At 41.1% G+C, this 20,070-nt stretch overlaps 1 pseudogene; it reads right to left on the bottom strand.

Annotated features, from left to right (window-relative positions):
* Positions 1 to 983: 983 nt before the first annotated feature.
* Positions 984 to 19,851, bottom strand: LOC118781646 (annotated as a pseudogene).
* Between the last annotated feature and the right edge of the window lie 219 nt (positions 19,852 to 20,070).

Genomic DNA, 20,070 nt, shown 5'->3' with positions numbered 1-20,070 from the left:
CTCACCTCACCTTACTTTAAGCTTAAAAGTAAGTCTGCAGGCAAATGAGACATCCCTCTCCCTGCCAAATTTATATCCTCATGCAAACTTTACGGCTTGATTCCTGCCTGTTTTTGAGTGGTTAGTGCTTCCTGCTTGAAATGGCTTACCACTTTCAGTTCCTAAGTACTTTTTTATAAAAAGATTTTCCTCTCCACTAAACCACTTTTGAATTTAGCTGTTTTCTTGTAATTTTGTAACAATAAACCCCACATGGTCAACCATTTAAGACAAGGGAATCACCCACCATATTTCTGATGGGATTTCCAGATGGCAGGAAATCCCAAACAAGTGAAATTCAGAGAGTAACAGTAACAGATTTAAAGAATGCAACCACACATTTTTTGTATATTAAATAAAAACAAATTCTACTTCCTACATTATAAAAAACACACATATACTTAGACACATACATATACACATATTTTGTAGTGTATAAAAGCAATTATAAATATTGAAGTGCCCCACAGATTTGAAGCAAATATGTCAATTTGGGTTACTTGTTTCAGTCTGATCAGAATGTGTCATTGTATTTGACTTGTAATGGGATCAGATCATCAGTGATACATATGTGAATCAAAATGTTATGCATACAGAGCCAGAGACGGTGAGATGGCAGCCTTTTCCAGCTTAGGAACAACCCTCTTCAGAAGAACCCCTCACCACAGCTTGTGGTTTTCAACAGCTACCATAGTTGCTCTTGTTGGATTTTATTTTTAAAAATCTGATTTTTTCCTTTCAAAATGGAAAGTAACACAATGTTTTACTACCCAATCATGATGGATAGGCATTACTATTTTATATCCACACCAAATATACAGACTAGCGATAGGCCATGTACACATGCTGTCAGTGGGCAAGGATATGAAACCGTGAGTAGAAGCCAAATGACAAGGCTGGTTGCCGTGGAGACGCATCACTGGGTGCTTCCTGTTTATTCAACATCAACTGTATTTGGTGAAGAGATTGTAAAGCACCCTCACAGTGGACTTCAGGTCACAATTTAGTATGTCTGCAAAGAGAAAGAAAAAACACACAGCAATGTCCAGCAGTCCAGCTGAGAGGCAAGCCTACAGACCAAACTCAATCTTGAAGTTTTCAAACATGCTTTGGCATGATAAATATTTATGCACATAAATGCTTTGTTGAAAATATTGTATATATTGGTGGTCCCAAAATTGTTTGTGGAGAAAGCCTCAATAATATTAGTTAACAAAGGGCAGAAGCAGGGTTGGTGAGTTTGAACTTGGCAGTGACCCAAACAGACAAGATAAAGTCATTGGAACCTGCATTTGCCACACTGCCTGGGATTAAAGTCTGTTGTGTGGTGTAAACATCCAAAAGTAAATTTTAAGTTCCGTCATTTAGAACCACTATTCGGACCTGAATGCTTTCATTGAACTCCTAATTTAGAACTAAAAAAACTGATGTTGCCAAAAGCCTCAGAATTACAGAATAAGAAACAGTATTTGCAGTGCATGTATTGCATTGCTGTAATCACACAGGCAACCAATCTCGAATGAAAACTGAGTGGGTCAGCACAAATGTTACAACCTAGCACAGCTACTGCAAACTATTCATAAACAAGTGACTGAAGCAGAAAAAACTAATGTACAGCTGGCTGAGTGACGGCATCCAGATGCATTTATTTACAGAACTAAACATGCCCCTTACAAATTTGTAAGCACTTTTCTTTTTGATTCAATGTTGTTATAATTAGGGCTCATGCATCAAATTACGGTGTTATTTAAATGCAGTCCCCTTGAAACAATAACATAATGCAAGAGCAACAGGCATCTGGTTTTATGCAACATAAACCCCTGTTCCACAACTGAAAATTGAAAATAGAGAAATTCTACATGGAAGATATAAAGTGCGGGATAACACGCATTACACTTTGACTGTACCAGTAAACATCTGACATGTTCTCGAACAGCAAGAGGGAGGGAGTTACTAATTAAAGTGAGGTTATTCTATTCTATTTATTCTCAGGTCAGTCTGGTTTTTCGGTCAATACATATTCCATTACAATTTTGTGGAATTCCATTAGGACATGCAACCAGAGGAACAACATGACCATGAACAAACGTTTAAATGAAACTACTGATAGTTTCTATTTTTCGGTAGTTACACAGACATTGTCTATCACAAATACACCTACACAGAAACACAGACAAACACTGACATGACCACATGCACACATACAAAAGCACAGACACATTCCAACAACACATTCAAGGAAACAAACACAGCCAGCAGACATAAACACACAGACACACCCACATGCTTGTATTATTAACAACTGAATTCAGCAAGACTTTTTCCAGGCCAAATGGTGTTATCTCACAAAGTATGCTAAATGATTCACTTATGTAAACTAATGAAACATTATGAAACTAATGAATGGAAAAGTAAAACAATATAATGTACCCCTGTACCTCTGGATGCACGGCAGACTCTGGTACTGGGCCTAACATGTTGAGAGTTTGGAAAAAACATTAATGCCAATATCTACATTCTTTTAGGTCAGCACTTTCTTAGCACTATAATCTCATCTTTTCATTTTATTCATACCCTCCCACTGGTTCAGTAAAACTGTCAGAGACAATACCCCATGGAGTAGTATTCGACTCTGAGAATACCGCTGACTGCCTTTTCCCTTTGACAGCCGCAGTGACTTCATCCTGCTGTTTTCACCATCAAGTCTGTTACTCCAACTACAGCTGAATCTATGCTGTTCCATACTGTACCTAAAAAGAAGGGCTTCAAGCAACACCCCTGTTATCTTACTGTTGAAATTAATTTGAAAATCATCTCAATAAATGCTTCAAAAGAAGAAGCATTTGAGAATGTGTTACAAACATCATGAAGCACTAGAGGCAGGCACCACTGTTGGCATATGAGAAATAATGAAAACAACAAAAATTAATCATGCTAGTACAATAAAACCATTTACAATGCTTTATACAAAGGCCTGACACTGACTACGCAGCACTCGCAGCTGTCCCTTACAGATTCCACACACCCACCTTCAGGCCTGGGTTCGGGTTTCTAAAGGCCACCATCTTACATCAGCTCAGAGGAGAATGACACATTGTGCATCTGTGTGGAAACCATGTGAGGTGATAGAAAATGCAGGTGTGAACAACACAGATGCCATGTGATTTTCCCAACAAGGATTCAAATCCAGACATCTCAACTCAAAAAAAGAATACATCTAATTATATCTTTATTGAACTGACCTTGTCTGAGTAGGATCACAGCTAATTATCAAAAATGAGGGAAAGTTATCAAATCTGTAAAGAAGCTTATTTCAAGCATTAAAATATGTACTGGTGATTATTTTTGAGACAAACAATGAATTTCAGTATACTATTCAGTATACCTTGGGTGGTAAAGGATGATGCAATCTGAGTCATATTAAAGCTTAAAGGAGGAGCTAAATTCAGCAGAGCTGTGAGCTGCAGCTGAGGATGCTGGAAAAAGCAGCAATATCCACAAGGCTTAGTAGAATGCTTTATTATATCCTGTGGAGTCTCCGGCTTGTCTCCGAGAAAGGCTTCAAAACGTCTTTCCATATGTGTGTGGTCCTACACTGACAGCACAGACAAACCCTCCTGTTAAAGCCATTATCAGGGTGTGTCAGGTACACATTACAGACACACACTCACACTCAACAACACAGACACATGCACACACACACACACACACACACACACACAAGCATGCACACATGCACATGGACACATGCGCACGCGCGCACACACACACACACACAAACACTGCACACACAAACACTCATGCAAACACATATACAGACACACACAGCACTCTCTCACATGTACAGGAACACCAGCCCCTGGTCTCCGTGGCTTGCTCAATGTGGCAACATCAGCACAGCAATCGGATTAGCTGTGTCCATAGAATCTGCTGGATAAACGCTTCCAGCCCCAGCAGCCAAAGCAGCAGGGGGGTCTGGGGCTCCAGGCAAGGCTGAGCTATTGCCCGGTGGATGTTGCGGTGGTAGTGGTGGTGGTTTGCGGGTGGCGGCAGATCAGATGGGATCGGGGGGTATTGGGGGGGATTTTGGAGGAAAGCGCTGGGTAATTAGCAGCCAATGCTAGCAGGAGAGAGATGGGATTCCTTCAGGCGAGTGGCAGGCTCTCCAGTAGGGGCCCCTCCCTCCATGCGATCGTGCTAATCTCCCTGCCGCTTATTGATTTCCTGTGCAGATGCAGATTACAGAGGCAGCCCCCGCACATGCCCGCTGTGCCTGGCAGTACTCTGCTGGAGACAGTCCTGGTGAACCAGCGCCAGGCTGAAACACCATCCAGAGAGTGCTCTATAATTACCAGACTCCTACACCAGTGCGTGGACAGTGTCCTCAGTTATGGAAAAGAATGATGACCCATGCAAACAAACAGGTCAGTGTATTACAGTTACCTTTGAAAAGGACTATGGGTCTCCTCTCTGTTAGAAACTACAAGTTTAACAACACATTGCCCAACGCTCTGTGCACTTTATTCCATGCTGTGTACTGGCAGCCAAGAAACACTACCTCAGGGCAGCCACAAAAAAGCACAGCACAGGGGCATCAAAACAGTATCTCACCATAGGGCAAGATGTACCTTTTGGTCAAAATTCTCAGGAGTGAGAAAGAAGTTGTACAGGGGAGCAAAGTAGCCTTGCAGCAGTCCCATCAGCAGCACCAGGTACACCCCATCAGCAAACTGGAGGGAGAGAGAGACAAAAACCCCTTTATTAATGTACACTCCATAAACCAGCCCTTGCCCACTTCATAAGACTAGCATGAGGGTCCTACTGCAAAAAGGAAACCTTTTTCATCCAGTTAATTCATTATTTTTTGATGCTAACGAGTGTAAATAGTAAAACACAATATCTGTTTTGAAAATACACATTTTACAATATTTGTACATTCTGCTTCAGGTTCTAGAGGATTATCATTATAATTCATTTATTTATTCAGCAAACACACTTTTCCAGAACAATGTACAAGACTAAGATGAGTGGCTCAGTCGGTAAAAGCACTCCTTCCAAGTGTAGACTGAACGCTACAGCCCGGGTTCGATCCCAGCCGTGTCACTAGCTGACAGTGACCGGGAGCTCACAGGCAGAACATATTGGCTTTGTTCCGCCGGGGAAAGGGGTGGGTAGGTCGGCAGGGGCTTTGGTCCCATTAGCAACAGCCACCCCTGCTGGTCGATTGGGCGCCTGTGGTCCACGTGCCAAAGCTGCATATGAAATGTCTTCCTCCGACTCATCTCTGTGCTAGCTTAGCTTGTGGACCGCAGTGCGAAAAGAAGCAGCGGCTGACATCACGTGTCTCGGAGGAGGGCACGTGCTTGTCCACACTCTCCCGGATTGACAGTGGGGGTTGTGCAATGGGACCGAACATCGATGACAAATTGGGAATTCCAAAAAAAAATTGGGCAATTGGCCATTCCAAATTGGGGAGAAATTGGAAAAAAAGATGAAGACGATGTAATTTATTAAATGCACATCTAAAAAGCATTAATCTGAAAAGCATTACCTTGGTTACTCTTTGCATGTTCCAAAACCAGGCAGTCAGACAGATAAACCTTCCTACCTATGTGTCCAGTTCAGATACTTCAAGGTTTAGCTTGTTTAAGTGCTTGTTCATAAAGGTGATCAAGGTCTGCAACAGAAAGTATTTCTGTAAGACCTAAGGTCATCAACTGATCAGTATAACTTATGTCAAAGTCCCGCAGTGTTCAGAAGGGGATAAATTGGTACCTTTTTCATAACATTGAGCTTGTCTGGAGCATGGTCAAACGGAGTGTCAAAGGCATCCCGCTCTGAAGAAGGAAGCAGTGACAACTCATGGTAACAATGGAGTGCTGGTGTGAACTGCAGAATGTAACAGCTTTACATACTGTGAGAAAGTGCTGAACATTTAAGGGCTTACTGAGCTCACTCTGGGTTCTACTTGAACTGTTTTACTAAATCCACTTCTCAAAAGACTACGTAAAATGAAAGAAAAAATACAAACCATGTCCTCCAGATATAGCCCTGCAAATAAGAGAAATGACAGGTCAGTTAAAACAACAGCTTCAAAGACAGTAATTAGAAAATAAAGCAAATAGTGTCTGTGCTATAAGATGAATTTGAAATAAAAATAGAGAAACACATGAGGACCTCATTTAGGCAGTGAATATTAATTGAATGCAGATGGTCTAATCAGGAGAGCCAGGCAAAAAGCATGAACAAAGAGTTTTGGGTCGAGTGTCGCAGTTCAGTCCCAAAGCGGGGGCGATCAAACGAACTGGGCCGGGCCTGGACGGCTAGGCAGGGGATGGCCGCCCCTGAGAGCCTTCTCTTCCCGTTCCAATTGTCCCCGGCAGAGGCATGCTTCGGCAGCTGCTGCCGTTTGCATGACAACGGCCCAAGAACCACCACCCCCCCTTCTCTCTCGCTGGCTCGTACCAACTAGCCGGCTGGGCCACTATTAACAAGCTACAGCCTCACAAACTGAGGTGAGCTTACAGACAACACTACATATTTTGTTCAGCATGAGGATCCATCTTAAAAGATGGCAGAGTTGCTATTTTTATGTTACATTTCTTTACGCAACATGATGAGACAGAGTTCCATTTGTATCACTGTCTTTCCTTTGTGCCTGTGTTACCCTGAAGTCTAGTCTGACTGAGGTTTTCCTTAAACTTCCAAATTCAATCATGAGTGTGTGAGCTGTGTACCAGTCACACTATACAGGTTGGAATCAGCTGACCTGTGGGAATCAGGACTGAAATGTCACTAGTTTTTAAATTGGTATGGCTATTTGGCAACATCTCAGGATGCAGCTGTGATTCCAACTGTATATACGACCAAGATTGATACTTAGTAGCTGGCTGGCTCAAAGGTTTTCAAGTACAAAGCATAAGTGTCTAGTCATTTCAGCATTTCTGCAAGAAAAAAAGTGAGTTTTAGACTCTCTTTACTATTTCTATCCATTTGATGTCCCCAGCTGTGAGGTTTCTGGCATGTTTCACATAGTTGCCAATTAACAATGGCTGGAGTGTGCAAGATGTGATCTGCAAGTTCCATAAAAATCTGCATTCTACTGCAGTGCAGGCTGGCAGGAGCAGTGCTGATATACTCCATGTTGCCAGTGATTTCCTCCTGGACGTGGCGAGACTGGAGAATTCCCTCCCGTTTATATGAGAAAAAAGGTGAATATGACTGAATAATGAAACACACCAGGATATGAAAAAAACATTTCAGCTTTCAACATGTCTCTCCATTCCCCCTAATAGTTTTGAAGGCATGGCTGCAATATTCTCATCCTGGTGACACAGGTGTTATTATAAAAAGGATTTGTGGGGACAAACCCAGCTGTTAAATACATTTGGAACAGAACACTGTTGTTTTCTTAATTTGGAAGGTTAAAAAATAAGACCATATTCAACACATGGTAAAACTCATATATGCCAAACTTTGTCTGATAAATTCCCTTTATCCTGGTTCAGCAGGCCCACAGGGTCTGCTGGATTTCATTCCAAGAAGGAACCTTACCACCCCTTTAAAATAATCAGTGTTGTGATTGAAGCAATTTATCTCCATCCCCCATCTCTGAGAGCGTTAGTGGTCTAATAGGAGCTGGAAAACCTGCTAAATTGCTTCCCTCATTGAGTAGGCTTGAATTAGAGTATATTTAAAGGTAAATTCATTAAACTGAACATCACTTGGATCACCACAACTTGAATGGACACATGGTCTGGAAGTCTGATAGGAGCTCTGAAGTGTTGAGACAGGGCCACCAACAGGTGAAGGATAGCTACCATGCTCTTGGCATGGACCGCTGGGAAAATCAGACAAAAAGGAAACACCGTCATTAGTTAATAATAAATGAATCAAAGGAATGGCTTTTGTTATGTGACAAATAAATGTTGGACATATCCTTTTTTACAATGCGAGTAACTGTGATGGTCCAATCTCCCTTGCTAGTTACCAAAAACTAGAGGAGTAAGGGAATTTGTTCTCTGGTTGCAGTCATGAAAACAATCCCATTGATCACCTGAGCTTTGTTCCACTAATCTATGGATAAAGGATAAAACTGGATATAATACATGAAGTAACTTTATTTTGCAATTATGAATATGTGCATCACAAAGTACATTATTGATAACTGTGAAGACCAATATAGCTTTTTCACAAAATAAATAATGAAATCTGAAAAAAAAATCAGAAAAGGAATTAAATGTGATTCAATAAACATTCTGAGATCTTGAAAGGGCATCTGAGGATTCCCAAGGCTCTGGGGAATTCAAGAGCACTTAGAAAAATTATTTTGTTTTTGTTACACCTCTTTGGCCAAGAACACTAACCATTTCAGCCAGGGATGACATTGTCACCCTGAATGTCAAAGAGACAGCAGGGAAGGTGATGACATGAATCTGACATTTCTCTGAGCTCACAGTGACTGAACTAAGTGGAACCACAAACGGGATTAGGTTTAGTTTCCCCTGAATGAGTAAAAACAAAATCAATGTGACAAACAAACCTTCTTGCAATCCCTCCCTCAGATAAAATGGAGGGAAACAATTCAATGTCTTTTAAAGGCTGTGCAGTTCTTTCAGGTTGATTGAATCATAATACAGGGAGCATACACAATAACATTCAAGAGTGTTTTTCTGTTGTACAGCTGATGAGGGTTCCCAAATTATGCCTACCTCAGTCCTTGAATCATATTCAGATTTTCTAAAATACTTGTGAAGACATTCCTAGTATTTCTGTAACTTCTTGCACTCTTGGAATAATCAACTGCAACATTTATATTGATTGGCTCACCATTGGTGAATAACGCTGACTACCACATTCGAAGGAATAAACACATTTTGTGACACTTTCTAATTATCATCAGTAACCTTGGCTGCATGGCTGTAGCTGATACATACAACATATCAAAACTGCTTTGTGCCTTATGATTGACATATACTGATATGCACACACAAAGACTTATTTTATTAGTCCTATTAATATCTGCCATCAAATTCTTCTCCCAGGTGCAGTCTACCACAGTTCCAGTTCCAGTCCATAAGACATTCACGCCAAACTCTGACCCAATAGCCTCAGCCATTCCCATTTTTGATTTAACATTCATCTTAATGTCCCAGAAGAGCTCTTTAAATGACCCACATGTTGTCAGTGGGAAAAAATTTACTGCGGACGCTACCAGGTGTGGACTGGCCATCAGCAAGTTTGGGAATTTTCCCGGTGGGCCAGTCTTGTGAGGGCTGGTCTTTTTTTTTTTCCCAACCCCGGCATTATATAGCCTATTTACAGATATTCAATAGGTCATCTTGGCCACAGCAACACGGCTGGTGCAATCCGTAACAGCAGGTAGCAGTTGCCATCACAACTGAAAGTATCTAGCACTCGGGCAGTTAGTATCTAGCACTTGTTAAAAGTATCTAGCACTTGTTGCCGAAACATGGATAGAAAGAGAAAACCCCAGCGATGGCAACGCCAAAAAAAAGAAAAAGGCTTTGCTGGCTGACGCTGCAAAGTGTGCTAAGATAACAGATTTATTTAAGCAGTCTGCAGGTGATGATGAGGACAGTGGCGAAGAGGCAGAAACATCAAAGAAGAGTGAGCAGGGAGCAGGTGCTTTGTCATGCTTACATGCTATGTGCTGTGAACTAGCTAAATGAACTAACTAAAGAACAAAATGTTTTTGTTAACCTTTGTGTTTCAATGCTAGAGTCCCGCTGCAGTTTGACCATTCCAAGGTTTAAACTATTCAGAGACTCAATGCACAAACGTTTAGAGAAGTTTACACGTAATTTCTCTGAAGTGTTTTAAAAAATGGTCATCAACTTCGACTGTAAATGGGTAAAATAAACATGTAAACTTGATAATTTTCTTCTAGACTACTCATCAATTCTTTTTCGCGTTATAGCCTATAAGGCATATAATATTTGATAGCCAGCCCAGCAATAAAAATGATTTGTTAAATACTTACTCTACACTCTAAACAAACAGGTGAACATGGCTCTGAATAAGAAACGAAAACGATGGAGGAGGAGGGAGCAGGAACCTGCACAGATCCAATTAGAGGTGCGCTATTGAATGTTATTGTGTGCCTGTGAAGTAAATTAGAGCACAATACATCATTCATATGATCAGGTTGGACTACTTCATTCAAGTTATTTATTGTTGCATTACAAGAAATAGAATGAATGACAACTATGTTGCGTAATACACCACATATGTATTTGCATATGTCAAGAATGGATCATGAATTTAATGAATACAACAATATTTGATGCTCATGTCAGACAGTCCAAATGATGTCTGTTTTATGCATTCTTAACAAACAGATGAACCTGAGTCAGATAGGGAAGGTTTTGAGGAAGTCTTTGCAGGGACTTCTATGGAGACAGGTGTGTGTGATGACCAGCCAGTGCCACTGAACAATAGAGTTTAAAAGTAACTGAAGCATAGATATGTTTTGCACTCTTATGTGGTCTTACTGATTGAATACAATTAATTACTGGTCATCTGGAAAATTCAGATGCAGAGTCAGAAAGGGAGAGGGTTGATACAGAGGACAGGACAAAACAGTTGTGGGGAGGAAAACCTTGGAAAATTAGTTTCATCATTTTACATATTAGCCTAACACAAACAATACAAATGAACAGATTGTGTGTTTTTTTTAATTAATGACGTTGATCAACAAACATGTTGTGTCAGTTCAAATTTGGTGAGTCAAATTGGGGCCGCTTGACAGCAAATTCCCGGGCTGCTTTTTGTTGCCAATCCACCCCCGGAGGTTACATTTGCCCTCACTCTTGATTTGAAAAATGTTCTGTAAGTAAATAAACCATCTTAGATACATGATGTTACTTGCCTAATACACAGCATTCACAAAGAAAAGGTAAAATGGCCAAATAAACCAGATGATGTTGGTGAAAAAACAGACCACCTCTACTCTGCCTGAATTATGCGTCATACTAAATGTGTGTATTCTGAGATGAATACAGTTAATTAGCAATAGCATAGCTTTACTGGAAGCAGCTGCATTTTTTCATCAGAACTTTCTAAACTGCTTCTGTAATGCATTTTTCTTGGCTCTTTTCAATCTGAAAAAAATGCATTAGGGACAGTGCCATGCACTGTCTTACTTGTAAACATTTACCCTGCAAAAAGGCTGCAGTGCTAAAGCCAGCTAGGTAGCTCTCTGCGGGTTTACTCTATTTTTACACACGTCTCAGTGATCAGGCTTGTTGTTTATCCATCTTATGGCATCTCCCATCTTGAGGCAGTAGACCATGAGAGGGACTGTAGTGAGGCATAATGGATAAGAAACAAGTTTGCTGTCACAAGACTGTAGGTTTGGCTCTCCAGTCATTCCCTGCCATTGTACCCTGCATAAACCAATTACAGATATGAGTTACAATACATACTGTAATGTAATGCAATACAACTGATGAATGAATGCACTAATAGATTCATCTATTAGTGCATTCATCACTCGGAGATCAACTCCGAGTCACCAGCTGACAGTAGCTGATGCCTGCTGCACTGGTCAGCACTGGAGACTTCACATGGACCTCAAGACATTTACAATCAACGTTCCACTTGATGTTCCTGGACGAGACCCTCAGGGTGTCATTGATCCTCTCCAGAACCGTCTGGAGCTTCTGCTTCTGGGTGATCTCAGACTGGATCACCTCAGCAACATTCTGTTTTTCCCCTTCCAGTTTTTCTAGGGCGTGAAAAGAAGGAGTGTGGCACTTAAAGATGGCTAGAGATTTAGGAAAGCAGAGCATATCGCATCGTGCCCTGGCGTGGGAAGAACTACTTACCAAAGAGCTTCTGTAGAACCTGCCCATCTCAGAGGTCCTCAAGCCAGGTCCTTGAAAACAATTCACTTCTCCACCAACACATCATGGATCCAGTCTACGAGCACCTGTGTCCAAAACACACACTGACATTAATGACTACTGCATTGAAATATTGTTTGAAATGAACTCTATTCCCATTAAATTATTAAGGATGCTCTACACACACATATATACACACACACACACACACACACACACACACACACACACAAAAGATTAACTACCTCAAGGTTTTCTCCTTAAGAAAAAGAATATTCCCATTCAACATCACTCTGTCCACTTGTAACAAGGTTTTTTCCGAATCAAAAACACATTCATCTTAATAACAAACCGAATTTGGATTATAAGTATTTTGTGCAAAATGTTTTCAACCTGTAGTTACTTGAGCTGGTTATTCCGTGATGGTGTCCTTAAGCATCCGTGCAGTGAGCCACAGTTTGCATGGCTCAATCACAGTCCAGGCTACAGAAATGAGAGCTTGACAGCCTCAGACCTTCATCAGCTTCTGCAATTTGGGCTCATTCTTGGAGTTGGGGTCAACCATGGTGCGAACCTCATTCTCCTCTGCAGAGACACAGCAAGGATGCAGTGATGTAATCTGAGAAGATAAATGTGGGAATACTCTCGAGGCTTCACATGGCAGTGGATACTGTACCTAACATTGTGTCCTCAGGGTCCAGCTCAAAGGGAATGGGGCTGAGGGGAAGGTTGATGGTATTCATGCCCTCCTCCTGGAGTTCTGACACTGGGGGACAGAAAGGAGATTTCACTGGAGAGCACACAACCTGAGGTCTAGGCTTCACTCATCTAAGCTCACACCTCTGCAATGTGAAGTGCAAGCCACAAAGAATGCTACAAAATGTCTGAGCAAAAATGATGGCTCTAAAATGGTGCATCTAGAAACAAGTCACAATTTTAACCCATTTACAAAATGAAAAGGCTCACATCACTGTCAGAACAGATTTACTGTGATTGGGTGATGCCACTGCCATCAAAGCTTAGGCCTTGTCTCATTAGCAAAGCATAAGTTTTGATTTATTCTCCGTCTACATAATCTTTTTTGAACTGATCAACATTTATATGATTCTACTTTGCTTTAATGCGTGACTTAATATCAGAGAGAAAATGGGGTCGTTGTCTTTCCTATGCAGGTACATCATGACATGACAAATGAGAGGGCAAGCCATCAGAACAAGCTACATGTGCACTCTAGCTGCAATGGCAGTGCTCTGAATTGGGACCATCATCTCTGGAGTGCTGCTTAACTGCACATGATAGCAGTGTAATAGTGACTCCCAGACCACTAATAGACCACCAGACTAAGCCTTTCAGTTATTTGTGCCAATTTATTGCACTTTCATATAAGTTAAACTGTGTCTGCTTTTTCATGCCTCACATCAGTAATGTGGCACTGAGGCTTCATGAGGGGGAAGCTGCTCACCACACTCCCTGTGTTACTGAGGGTCTTTCCTTAAATGGGCCTGGCTCTGCAACAAAATCTCCAACAAACAGCTCTGTCAAATTGACCAGGGAGATAAGGTCATGTCCATATATGTGAATTTTGATGCAGTAAAATGAAATGTTTCTGTAATCAAGAGCGGTGTTAGTTAGTTCTACAGTTGGCCACCTGCCTGGTGCCTGGTGAAGTAGCACACTTCAATCACAATAGTCACCTGTCTTCAAATATTCCAATGGGAATGTTCAGGTGGCTAGTACTTCATTCTGATGTGAAAAAGACAAAGAGACAGCAATGCATCTATCGAACCATGCTCCAGCATTACTGACAGATGTCTGCACAGGGGCCACAGTTCAAATTCCTGCAGTCAGCTGAAAGCCAGCAGCAAGACCAGACTGAACTACAGGGAATGTGATGAGAGCATGGTTCAGGTGAAGAAGAAACCACTGGGCAACTTCCTGTCTGTAATTTGCCCTTTGGCCTTAATGACTGGATGCAGCAGCAGCTATTTTGGCAATCTCATTCTCATCTATACTAGGAAATATTTTTCCCATATAGTAAGTCCACGGAATACTGTGCACAACCACAGTTTTCAGGTCCACATGCAACACACACATTCCCATTTGGCAACATTGCAATATGCCTGTAACCTTGCAGATTCAACCCCAGAGAGGGCACTTCAAAAAAGAATAGAGACTTCTGCTATAAATAATACTAATCATATTTTGAATGTTTGTGGAAATGCATGGTTAATGGAAACATGCATGAAAATGTTCATTACATACAAAAATGACTAGTCAAGATCCACTGTTCATTGTTCCAATTCATTCCTGCTTTCAGTTTCTCTTGTGTATTGCCATTGACAACAAATATCCACAAACTATAATTAATGTACACTACCAGCCAGCCACACATTATGATGACTGGTCTGGCACAAAGGCTGGCATAAAAGACTAGTATATGACTGCACAGGATACAAGACACAATCATATATTTGGAGATAGTCACAGAAAAACTAACTGTAGTTGATAATATTATATAATAGTAATAGTATAACTGCTGTGAGTACTGTTTAACAATATAATAAGAATAACTACATAATATTCTTTTATCAGCTGTCAGCCATTAGGAGCCTCTATAAACAGACAGTCAAAATTCTTTATTCTGTCAGCAGCCCCTAGGTCTTTGCAATAACAACAAAAAAGAGAAACTAATATTGTCTTGAAGAAGAAGTGCAAGTAAAATCTGTAATTTGACACAGGGTTATTGCGCATAAAATCCACCCTAAAAATGGATGCTTTTCACCTTTTGTAACTCAGTGAGAATTACCACAATGCCACAGAAACTATTAGAGTGGAAGTTCTTGAACTCAATGACATTTTACTTGGAAACAGAAGATGAGGGCTGAAGTTTTGAGTTCCAGTTCCAGTTCTTACTCATTACAGTTCATTCATCCTTCTATAAATTTCACAGACCCATTGCGAAATGAGCTTTGAGTTTGTAAGGTGGAGGAATAAAGTTATTACTGACTTGGTTCCTTGTACACCTGACAGAAATGGATACAGACATTAAAGGACTAAATGCATGAATCCTTAATGTCCTTACCAAAACAAATTGTATGCCATTACCAGATAACATCTGCTTTACTGATGTCAATGCCAGTGATAGTTAAAAAGCATTCAGTGGGCTTCAGTAAGTGATTCTGAGTATAAAAATCATTAGCCAAAAATTAGCCCCAAGCTACGAGCACTGATTATCTCTCATTTGATTACCAGTGTACATTCAAGCCCTCACTTGTGCTCGGCGGTGTCTCAGTCCTGGCTTTTGTGACACACAATGTTCCTAACGAGGGAAGGCCACCCCTGCCTTTGCAGTTGCTAAGTGCCTATCGATCCCTGCTCCACGTCATGCTGATTCTCCAAGCATCTTTCTTTTCTCCCAATCAGTTAATTGACCCTGGCTGGCATTGCAGGGCTCAGAATATGTGGAGATAAACATGGCCCAGTGCATGGGGGGAGGGCACACCCTGCCCCTGCACCACACTGGCTCAACACTGAAAGGGAGAGGAGGCACAAACATATTACAGAGTAGGCCTATCATGAAAAAGTGCCGGGGAATATTCGGCACTGGATTGCACCACATCCTGGTGGAAGAGGCCCTCCCAGAGAGACCAACATCCTGTTAATCAACACCAGCACCCCCTGCCACAGCTGTGCACCCCCACCAACAATTCACAGACTGATAGAGAGCAACACTTCACAGGAAGTCAGGTGGTGTTTTATTTTCATTGAGAGAACTATATTGCTACGAAATACAATTAGAAAACAACTGCAGGCATACACAAAATAATAACACACATGTAATAATGAAATTATGCTGCATGCCTATCAGTGAAAGAAGGCAAAACTCTTGACATTGTTCCAGGTTTCTGGCTGAAAAATAATACTGTGTACCCACCATGCAGGCATATTATGTAAACTGCATCAGAAAGGCATTACTACAGAGTTTAGTATCATTAATGTGTTAGAGCAAAGGGTATGAATGGAATGAGATAGAGAGACACTGTTCCTGTGCCAGAGCCCCCCTCATCACAAGTGTGTGCGCCAGTGTGTGACCATGCCTCTGTGAACGTGTGTGCATGCATGTCATCAATACTGCGTTCCTTCTGACCTTACTTCCTGCCTGCCTAGCTGGAGGGCTCTGAATCCTGGTGGTTCCCCACCACGTAACTGACATCTCTCACAGCACCAGTCTATACCTGACTCCGCTCTCTCCATCCTCAGTGGTCACTTGCTAACTGGTCAGTTTGAAGGGATGGATCACTACCTCTCTGTTAACCTCCTCCACTTAAAGGGTTGCTTTCCTATCACTTCCCTCAGTTTCAGGCTCCTCCATATGTGACTGACCCAAAGCATGCATGGCTGAGCTCCTGGCTGAATATACTGCTGCAACACGGGACAGAAAAGGGCTCTCCATGGAAATGAATGAGTCTGGCAGATAAGGGGGTCACTTCTACCCCAGTGCATGAGAGTGGACACAGGGCTCAGCTGCAATCTCAGGGCCACATGGCCTTGTGGGTCCTAAGGAACATAAATCCATCAACCCTAACACAAGTGCACTCAGGATCAGACTGGCTCAAAGACACAAGGTCAACATTGTTAGTTAATGAAAAATATTATAAAAGTGTGTTGAATGGTTGTGTTAGGAGACAGTTCTGCGGAGTGGCACGGAGTTTGATCTGGAGACAAGCAATATGTATTAGAATACAAAGGGATTCTGCTACATCCAACTGGAACCAAAAGGCGCCTCTTGATGATAACAGTCTGAGGAACATGGGGTTCCCCATGACCATATATGGACCTCACTTCCGAAGTTTGAACCCTACAGAGCCAATTAGGTAACGAGGTTCAGGAGAGACCCAATTAGAGAGGGAGCTGTTTAGCAATGCACAACTCCACAGAACCAATCAAAAACAGCACCCCCCTTTGGTCATTGTAAGTCATATGTTAATATACCTACTGTAACTGTATAAAAAATAGAACTACATCCTATACCTGTTGAACTTCTGCTCCATGCTGCTGTTCCCACGGCCGGCTGTGCAAATAAACCTTCCTGACTTTGCTACAAACATCGGATCTGCTTCGTCATCATAATAAAACTCGTTTTGGTATTTGGAAAATCTACCAACAGTTGTAATATACAATGCAAGAACATCGTAAAGGTTTGTACTTAATGGCAAAAAAGATGGAAAAAAATCAAGAACCCTAATGACAGAAGCGGCATGAGCATGAATCCGCAGCCTAGCTGCTCTTTGGAACCCAGTTTGCTTATCGTTCATTCCTGGGTCACAATGTCCACATTGGAAAATCAGACACACTTCCATACATGGCACTGGCACAGCCCTTTGGCCTGTTGAAGACACGTCGACATATGTCTACTCTGTTCAGCTGGCACTGAGCATGCTGTACTAGAGCTGCACTTCAACCATTCACCCCTCGAAGGAAAGGAAAACCTGCATTCTCAAGCCAGTTAGAACCAAAATACAGGAAGTGATATATAATTATTATCAATCTCTACAGACTATAAGGAACTCTAAGATTTGATGCAATATCTTCCCTTTGGAGCCTGAGGTGTCCTTCATTTCCTATGTTTCTATATTCTAGTTTTATGTGATTAACAGCTAAATTCCCTGGAAAAATGGGCAACAATGTATGCTTTTCTTATGTTGCCCATTGTTCACTCACTCAAACTGGGTATTTTCAACTGACCGTTCGTACAGCTTACCAGAAACCCCCATGTGATTTATGTCATTGTGTCTGGTAGTCTAAAGTTCTACCTCAGCAGCAGCAAGGGAAGGCCTCACTCAACAGATTTGCTCACCAAGTGGACCCGAAGTGTACTCAGGTGAACTAATACAAGGTTACACCATTGTGACAATCTTCCAAGCTAATTAACTGGCATTTTCTGCAGAGGAGTATAGCAGGCGCGGGTTATTGAACAACCACAGCAACAAAATTTGCTGCACTCAGAGCTGGCCCATGGAATAGGTGGTATAGGCGAATGCTAGGGGCGCCGTCCATCCATAGGGGCGCCCCAAATGAGGGAAGAAAAAAAAAATCTAAATTTTTAACTTTTACTGTTTTTTTACTAATACTATTTTAATACTATTATTTCGAAATATTACCAAAAAAGCCCACAACAACATAACTACGTAGCCTTTTTTCTGGGTTGCCAGCATGCTTTGTGGCTGGCCCTCGACAAGCACCAGGCCAGTACCCAGTGCGACTACCCAGCAGCAAACGATCGTATCAGCATTTTCCAGCATTGTGCCTTACGACAAAAAACGAAAAGACACAAAGACATCACAAATGCAGTTGCATATTGCATTGCAAAAGACATGTTTTCCATTAGCACTGGCGAAAATGAGGGATTCAAGAAGCTTATCAGCTGTCACAGGGCAGCTTTAAAACCTGAAACTGTAGACAGACTTGTCTTTCTTGCCTGTAACCTGTAGGGTAATGGCTTTGCTTGTTTAAAACTTGTACAGAAGATACTGACCACAGTTGAGATTTTTCTTTTGTCTATTTCTTTTGTTTACACTGTCAGCTAAAACACTTACAAAATGTTTCAACCCGTCTGTACAAAGGGTTTGGCATGCTGACCAGAATTAAGATTTCTTTGTCTATTTATTGCTTTATTTATTGACATTATCCTTTAAAACACTTTTAAACTTTGCAGTCTGAGCCATCTTACATGTATGCTGTATCACACTGCAGCATTTAATTTTTCTATTAAGATATTTATTTTGTTGAGGGAAAAGGACTGAAAACGGATTTTACTTATTGTAAAAAAAAAAAAAATTACTCATGTATATTTTGATGCTGAAAAAAGATTTTATCATTATAATTGTTTTGAATGTTCTACCACAGATATGTGAAATGTTCCGCTGTTTGGCAAGTGTTTGTCATGTTCTGACCATAAAGAATAGTTGAAAACCACAGTTAACCGTGGTGGTGGAACTGGCTGTGATGCAAGGGGCACCAGCTAAAATCTTGCCTCTGGCTGCACTGTACTGCAACACGTGCAGCAAAGAAAGCAGAAACACTGTGCATGCAATACCAAAGGGTAACACTTGAATGGTAACTTCTAACATGGATTAAGCATTTGAAATACAGTATGTCTGTAAACAGTAAATAGCCCAGACATTTTAAGTGGATGTCTTCAACCTTACATTCACGTCTCTTTCACTTTGATATGCATCATTGCACTTAGGGGGAGAAAAAAGGCAAGCTAAAACTTAGAAGAAATGATCAATGACTACAACAGATTGTCGTGCATCTTATGCTGATATTCGGGCATAAGTAATTAGCTGTACATTGAACATGACACAAATAATTTCAAAAATTTAAAATATTTCCTACGACAAAGAGTATCAGCTGAAGCAGATAAGATGTAAATGTTTTCAACATGTAGTAAGGCTGAGAACACAATTATGCAAGCTCTCACATGCACGCGCAGAGAATTTCAAAACAAACACAGGCCTGTGTGCGTGCACATCTCGTTACACACCCTGCTTCAAATGACTTGTTCTGTCGCAGTTAAAGTGTCTGTCTGTGCTCCTACAACTCTTTATTTTGAAAACAAGCGTCGTTGTACATAACGAAACTTACAACCAAAAGAATATTTACGCCATCGGTTCAAACGAGTTTGAACAATCTCAAGACGTAAATTTAAGGCTTTATGCAAAAGTGTTTTTTTTTTATTATTATTATTTTTTATTCTTAATAGTGTGCTTACTAAATTCTCAAAGAAATATTGATAGTAAGCCGCAACTACCTTCTTTTGCCTTTTTTCTTCTTGCCAAAGTTCCTCTAAGTTTTCCAAGAAACTAATCATCTTCCTTGAAGATGGCGATTCAAAAGTCGGTGATTTTGGAGAAGACGGAGATTTCTGTGGCGAAGAAGCCATTGAAGCTGTGTGTCCCCTCTTGAGTGGAAAAATCAATTTTTAGCTGCATCACAAGTAAGTGGACTTATTCAGTAGTCGCTGAATTTTATCTCCTCGAAACGGAAGTGGATTCCCAAGTATTTGGTCAGCGTGCGTATTGGATTGTACCTCCCTTCCTTGTTCCATGCGCTCCTTTGCGCCAGCTAGACAGCACTAATAAAGTAAGCAGTAAACTACAGT

Source organism: Megalops cyprinoides, chromosome 8, assembly GCF_013368585.1.
Source record: "Megalops cyprinoides isolate fMegCyp1 chromosome 8, fMegCyp1.pri, whole genome shotgun sequence".
In the NCBI taxonomy this organism is placed as follows: Eukaryota; Metazoa; Chordata; class Actinopteri; order Elopiformes; family Megalopidae; genus Megalops; species Megalops cyprinoides.
Note: the sequence above shows the minus strand (reverse complement) of the source record. Positions and strands in the feature narration are given on the sequence as shown.